Below are 7447 nucleotides of genomic sequence, written 5' to 3' on the forward strand. Positions count from 1 at the left end.
CACATAGCACTTTATTCATTCAATATACAGTGCGGGACACTGTACTAAGTGATGGGGACACAAAAAGAGGCAAAAGACAGCCCTGCCCTCAAGGAGCTTACAGTCTAATGGAGGAGACAACATGCATACAAATACATTTGTTGTTGGGTCATTGTTCAGTCAATCTGAGTCTTCATGACCCCCTTTGGGGTTTTCTTGGGAAAGATACCAGAGCAGTTTGCCATTTTCTTCTTCCAATTATTTTACAGATGAGGAAATTGAGGCAAATAGGGTGAAGTGACTTGCCCAGGGTCACACAGCTAGTAAGTGTCTGAGGCCAAATTTGAACTCAGGTCTTCCTGACTCCAGGTCTGGTGCTTTATCCACTGCACCAGCTAGCTGCCCCTAAAACAAGTTTATACAAAGGAGCTATATACAACAAAGGCACTGGAATTAAGAGGGATTGGGGAAAGCTTCTTGTAGAAGGTAGGATTTTAGTTAGGACTCAGAAAAAGCCAGAAAGGTCAATAGTTGGAGTGGAGGAGGAAGGAGATTATTCCAGGCATGGGGAACAGTCAGAGAAAATGCCCAGAGCCAAGAGAAGGAGCAGCTTGTTTGAGGAGCAGCCAGGAAACCAGTGTCACTGAAGGGAAGAGTGAGTACATGGTAGGGAGTAAGGTATAAGAAAACTGGAGAGGTAGGAGGGGGGCAGCTTAGGAAGGGCCTTGAATGTCAAACATAGCATTTTCTATTTGCTCCTGGAGGTATATGTGTAGCATCTCCCTAACTCCTTAAGGAGGAAGAATCCTTTTGGTTCTTGTTTTCAACATTTAACCAATATTTGTAAGTTAATGGAATGTGCCAAACAGGGAAGCTAGGTGGCACAGTGGATAGAGCCCCAGACCTGGGGTCAGGAAGACTCATCTTCCTGAGTTCAAATCTGGCCTCAGACCCTCAATTGCTGTGTGACCTTGGGCAAGTCACTTTACCCTGTTTGCCTCAGTTTCCACATCAGTAAAATGAGCTGGAGAAGGAAATGGCAAAGCACTCCAGTATCTGTGCCAAGGAAACTCCAATTGGGGTCACAAAGAGTCAGAAACGACTGAAAGCACAGTGCTAGGAATACAAAGTCAAAAATGGAAATCTCTGGCCTTGAGGTCATATTCTACCGAAGAGAGGCAGGGACAGGAAACAGTCAATATAACGTATTTACAGATAAACACAGGACCCCGAGAACTGAGGAATGAGGAGCACTCACTATGAGCTGGCAAGGTGGTGAAGGCAGGACTCAATGGAGCCTTAAAAGACTCCACCCATTCTGAGACGCCTTGAGAAGGGACTGTGTTCTAGGCAGAGAGAGCCACTTGCTTTTGCACATAGTAGATACTTAATATGTTTCAATGTTTCATCAGTTTATTTTATGACCTACTATGAAACGAAGCACTCCATGAGCATAGGAAATGTGTCATTCATACATACTTTGTGTCTCCTCCTTTGCCTTGCACAGTTACATAGTAGCGGCTTAATAAATGACTAAATTGTTGAATCACGGTATACCAATAGCTTTTAAAGCCAAATAAATAGGCCTATACCTGTGTGTTGGTGTATATTTTTGTGGAGAAGGGGAGGGATCCTGGAAGAAACTTGAAGCCCTAAGAATGAAAGCATCTATGGTGTGGTGAAAGGGCTGAGGGGTTAGAGTCGGAGAATCTGGGTTCAAAGTTCAACTTTTCGACTTTCTGTTTGTGTGGCCCAGGGCAAGGCACTGACCGCGTTGGCCATGTTTCCCCTCTGAGGGCACTGGACTAGATGAACATCTCAAGCTTTCTGGGCCCCACCCAAACAAGACCTTTGTTTAGGTGGGTTCCATCCGACAGTATTTACCATATTAGAAATGAAAACATTCTCATTATTGTTATGAATATTGTTTTCCCCTCGAGGACCCCTGAAAGGGTGTTAGGGACCCCCAGGAGTCCCCTGCCACTCTGAGAAGCGCTAGACTAGAGCGATGGCTAAGATCCCTTCCAGCGATAAATTTATGGTGCTGTGAACTTAGAAGCCTCCAAGATGTGTTCAGCCACTTCCAGCTTCATCCATCTTCCCTTCTCCTTGGGGTGACCTATTTTGTCCTTGTTCTGTGTAACAGATCTCCCTCTCCTGCTTCCCACCCTGCTGCTCTCCTCCTAGCTCTGCTCCCCATGCTTCTAGACCTCTTCTTCAGACCCTGCCTGCTTTACAAGGCTACAATTAATAAACCCATTGTACTAATGAGCTAATGAAAGAAGACTTCCATTGAATATTCCATCCAGGTCCAAGGCCAAACATGTGCATTCAAATAAGGGTCTTCTGTAGATGACAAATAATTATTTGGTTTCTACTGTATTACTTTATGGAAATTTATAATAAGATTTATAAACCTGTTCAAATGAGGTATCTGTAAGCAAGTATTAAGTGTTTACTATGTGGCAGTCACTGTGCAAATCTGGGGAGCGTGAAAACATTAAATCTCTCTGGTATGAACAAAAAATATGTGTTTGTATGACCACAGTTCATTCAATACCACAACCTCAGAAGAATCAACATTACAAGGAAGCCAAAAGACAATGACAAAGAAAGCCACAGAGTGATAACCTCAGGCAAAAATCATTTTACCTGTCTAAGCCTATAGCCACATCTGTAAAAATGAGGAGGGTCAGCCAAAGCGACCTCCAACCCTTTCAGCTCGAAACCATATGCATGGGTAAGAAAGGCAAATACTAAGAATAAGAAACTGGCTGATGAACAACCAGAGGTCCAAATACTACAAGGACCAGAATAAAACATCCAATCATGATGGCCCATGATTCTCTGGAAGGGTTATGGAAAGACAGGCACAAGAAGAAAAGGCCCAGAGAGGCCATGAGGTACATGGGCTGAAGAAGACTCATAGAGAAAACCATGGGAAGAAAGTAAATAGGTATGTAAAAACAATAATGTGGCTCTCTAAAAAATTATATTCTAATAGTACTACCAAAAATGGTTCATCTTCCCTGAAAGAAAAAAGGTTGCAATCCCTGCTTAAGAATTCAAGAACTGGAAGGGCAGGGCAGAGCTAGATAGGGCTTTAAAGAATGTGACCTGCCTAATGCATTGTTGGAGCTGTGAACTGATCCAACCATTCTGGAGAACAATTTGGAATTATGCCCAAAGGGCTATAAAGCTATGCATACCCTTTGACCCAGCAATACCACTATTGGGTCTTTTCCCCAAAGAGATCATAAAAAAGGGAAAAGGACCTACATGTACAAAAATATTTATAGCTGCTCTTTTTGTGGTGGCAAGGAATTGGAAAGTGAGGAGCTGCCCATCAATTGGGGAATGGCTGAACAAGTTGTGATATACGAATGTAATGGAATTCTATTGTGCTGTAAGAAACGATGAGCAGGCAGATTTCAGAGAAACCTGGAAAGACTTGCATGAACTGATGATGAGTGAGATGAGCAGAACCAGGAGAACATTGTACACAGTATCATCATTATGTATTGATCAACTGTGATAGACTTGATTCTTCTCAGCAATACAAGATAGTTCCAAAGGACTCATGATGGAAAATGCTCTCCAAATCCAGAAAAAAAAAAAAAGAACTGTGGAATACGGATGCAGATCGAACCATACTATTTCTTTTGTTTTTGGTGCTGTTTTTTTTTTTTGAGGTTTTTCCTTTTTGCTCTGATTCTTCTCTTATAACATGACTAATGCAGAATTATGTTTAATGTTATTGTACATATATAACCTATATCAGATTACTTGCTGTCTTGGAGAGGAGGAGAGTGAGGGGAAAAATTTGAAACTAGAAATCTTATAAAAACAAATGTTGAAAACTATCTCTACATGTAACTGGAAAATAATAAAATACTTTTTATAATTAAAAAAAGAGAGAATGTGACCTGCTCCATCAGAGCAGACAATTTTTTAACCTTTCTTTGTATTCCTAGGGCTTAGCACTGTGTCTGGCACATAGCGGATGCTCAATAAATGTTTACTGATCATGTCTCTCATCTTACAAAGCAGGAAACTGAGGTCCAAGCAGGCAGGAATGGTGGAAAGAGTCCTAGACTAACTTAAAGTCAGGGGTCACTATAATTTGAATTCCTACAGCTGACACCTCAAGATATTTGACCCTGGGCATGTCACTTTCCTCCAAGTCTTAAAACAAGAGACATTACAACCCTATTATCTACCTTACAGGTGAAGGAGATAATGTATGTAAAATTCTTTGTAAACTTCATAGCTACATAAATAATGATAGCTGGCATTTTTACAGGCTTTAGACCTTTGGCAAAGGGTTTACCTTCGAGATCTCATTTGAACCTCACAATATCCCACCTCCCCAGGTAGGTTCTACATGAATTAGTCTTATTTTACAGATGAGGAAACAGAGCCTCCTCGAGGTGACGTGATTCCGATAGGTCTAAGGGCTCTCTCTCTTCCAGAGCTAAATCTCCGATCCCAGGATCCGGAAGCTAGATGGAATTTGGACTTCCATCCCTACCCCCACCCCCACACCGGCTCCAGCTCTCCAGGCTTCCCCACCAAGCCTCAGCAGCCTCCTGACTCAATTCCTGCTTGCCCTTTCTCCCATTGGTGAATTCTTCCCAGGACGTCCATTTTGAGCTCATTCCCAAGCCTTGTCCACCTGGGCTGGAATGCCTTTTGCCCCTTCCCCGTCCCCCCACCCCCTTTTTCTGTGTGTAATTCCTCCTATTAAAAAGTAAACTGGAATGCAGCCACTGCCTGGCTTGCTCGTATTGTCTCCAGTACCTAGCACAGTGCTCGGCACATCGTATGCATTCCATACACGCTTGTTGACTGATCCAGGTCTTCCCAAGCCCCAGTTCTGGGGATCCACTAAGAGTCTGAACGCTTCAACGTTTACAAAGTGCTTTCCACACCACCACTACCTCTGTTATCACCCACCCCCATTGGGGTGAACTAGGGCTCAGAGGTCAAGGTACCAGCCTGTTTCAACACAGCCGGTCACTGTCCGCGGATTCTTTCCCCTGCTTCTCCCTGCTTCCCTGACCGGCCCCTCCATTCCCTGCACCCCACCCCGCAGCTCCGAGGATCTCTGCAAGGAGCCCCGCGATCTGGGAGTCGGAGGATCTTTCTTGTTCAGTGTGTAAAAGAAATGCGTGAGACTCTCGGGTCCACGTTCCATTGCCTGGAATCTCCCAGAGCCTCATAGGGAACTGCCTGCCTCAGTTTCCTCAACTGTAAAATGGGGGTGGTAATAGGACAGGCCTCCCAGGGCTGTTGTGGAGATCAAATGAAAGAGCATTCGTAAGGCGCTAAATAAATGCTTGTCCCTCTCCCGGTCCGGGTGGGGCACAGAGAGAGCAAGGGGCTGGCCCGGGGTGGCACAGCCGAGGGTCCGAGGCCGGGCTTCCCTAAGTGCCGTTGGAGTACTTCAGTAGGGGCGCACGGAAAGGGCCCGGGCCGGGGGCTGGGCGTCCAGCTCGGAGGCTCAGGCCCAGGCCCGGGCCGCCCGCTGGAGAGACCTCCGAAGGCCGGGCCCCAGGGCCCTGCTCCGCCTCTGGGCCCCAGCCCTCTGGGGTGGTCAAGGCGGCTGAGCCCCAGCCCCGCGTCACTATGGTTACCTGCTCGGAGCCGCCGATTCAAACTGTATGTTCTTTATTGACAGCGGCTTGGAGGACACGCGAACACTCGGGCTCCAGGAGGTGATGGGGATGGTGGCGGCGGCAGGGGGAACAATAAAGCTTTCTCCATTCAACAGCGCCCCAGACACCAGAGCGACGCCATCTTGAGGCTCGCGAGGCGGGGGCCGCGTGGGCGCCTGCGAGTTCCAGCGTCACGTGCCGGGGGCGCTAGCGGACACGGTGCTGAACAGTGGGGGCAGAACCGAGTAAAGAGTGGTGGGACTTTGACGCTCTTTTAAAGGTCCCCAGCCCCACCCTCTGCGGGCTTTGTGCCCAGTTATAGAAAGAACCTGGAGTGGGAGGGTGGGTCGGGGGCGGGGGGAGGACTGGGCAGGAAGGGCGGGGTGGAGACAAATGGCGGTTTAACTTAAACGATTTCTCCTAACCTACGGGACACCCGGAATCGTAAGGGGTCATCCGGGGTCTGTAAGCAATAGAACGCTCCATTGGTGGAGCGGCTCGGCCTTCATTCACATGTGATTGGCTGAACGATTGATTCGCATCCAATCACTCCTGAGCACAGAAATTCCGATCCCCGCCCCCAGGTTCTCGGGCGTCTTAGGCGAAAACAAACAGCCGACTAGCGCGCGGATCTTCAAATGGGACCGAGCCTGGTATCATTGCGCATGCGCGCCTCCTCTGGCCGACCCAGTACTGCCAGACTTCCTGCTGCGTCTAGTCCTGCCATCTGTCAGTCAGTCAGTCAGTCACTGGCTTGCGAATCTAGTTACTGTACAGCTTGAGCTCCTGCTGTATGCATGGGTGTCCCTGTCAGCCCAACCCTGTCACTTGTCACCCATTCAGTCCCTGTGACATATGTCGGGCACAGTATTAAGTGAGCTCCTGCTGTGTGCACAGCTGTCCCTGTCACCCCATTCCTATTATCTGTCCCTTGTCACCTCCTCAGTCCCTGTGACTTATTCAGTACAGTATTTTAGTTAGCTACACTATTAATACACAGTATCGTGTGTACAGCTGCCCCTGTCAGTCACCCCATTACTGCCACTTGTCATTTGTCACCTGCTCAGTTACATAAATGCAGCACAGCATTCAGTGGACTCCTACTGTGTGCACAGCTATCCCCGCCACCCCTTTCCTATCACCTGTCACTTGTCACTCGCTCAGTTTATGTGATATAAATATAATACAATATTTAGGGAAGAAGGGAAAGAAATGAGCAACTATATACTGTGCACAAGGCAGCATGCTGCACTTTTATAAATATCTTATTTGACCCTAACGACAACGCTGGAAGGTGGATGCTATTATTATCATCCTTACTTTACAGTTAAAGAAACGAAGGCAATCAGAGTTTGTGACTTTCCCAGGGTCACAGAGCTTAAGAAGTGTCCAAGGCTAGTTTTGAACTCAGGTCTTCCTGACTCCAGGCGTAAGGAGCTTCTATTGTGTGTAATGCTGTCCCATCACCCATTCAGTTGCAGCTAAATCTAACATGAGCTGCTGTGTGCAGCTTGTCACCACATCCTTATCACCTGTCTCTATCATAGATTCATCAAAGCATTTCATGGCCTCCTCTTGTGTGTGATTGTTTCACTCCATTCTAACACCTACCTACCATTCAGTCCCACATTCAGGACAATATTTTCTGAACTCTTCCACAACTGTCCCAGTTCATCTTGTCACTGACCATACACTCAGCTACTGTCACACAAAACCAGTACAGTATCCACCTAGCTCTTACTGTGTTTATGGCTGTCCCATCCCATGCTAGTTACCTATGACCTTGCTCAGTCACTATCACATAAGCTCAG

At 46.7% G+C, this 7447-nt stretch overlaps 1 protein-coding gene across 1 annotated transcript in view; it reads right to left on the bottom strand.

The window, feature by feature from the left end:
* Window positions 1-5867, bottom strand: part of ZBTB40 (zinc finger and BTB domain containing 40) — a 70003-nt gene extending 64136 nt beyond the window's left edge. The window contains exon 1 of the mRNA XM_043996362.1: window positions 5616-5867. The gene's annotated coding sequence lies outside the window, so the exon portion shown is untranslated. The remainder of the gene's footprint in view (window positions 1-5615) is intronic.
* Window positions 5868-7447: the final 1580 nt, after the last annotated feature.

This window comes from Dromiciops gliroides, chromosome 3 (assembly GCF_019393635.1).
Source record: "Dromiciops gliroides isolate mDroGli1 chromosome 3, mDroGli1.pri, whole genome shotgun sequence".
Classification (NCBI taxonomy): domain Eukaryota; kingdom Metazoa; phylum Chordata; class Mammalia; order Microbiotheria; family Microbiotheriidae; genus Dromiciops; species Dromiciops gliroides.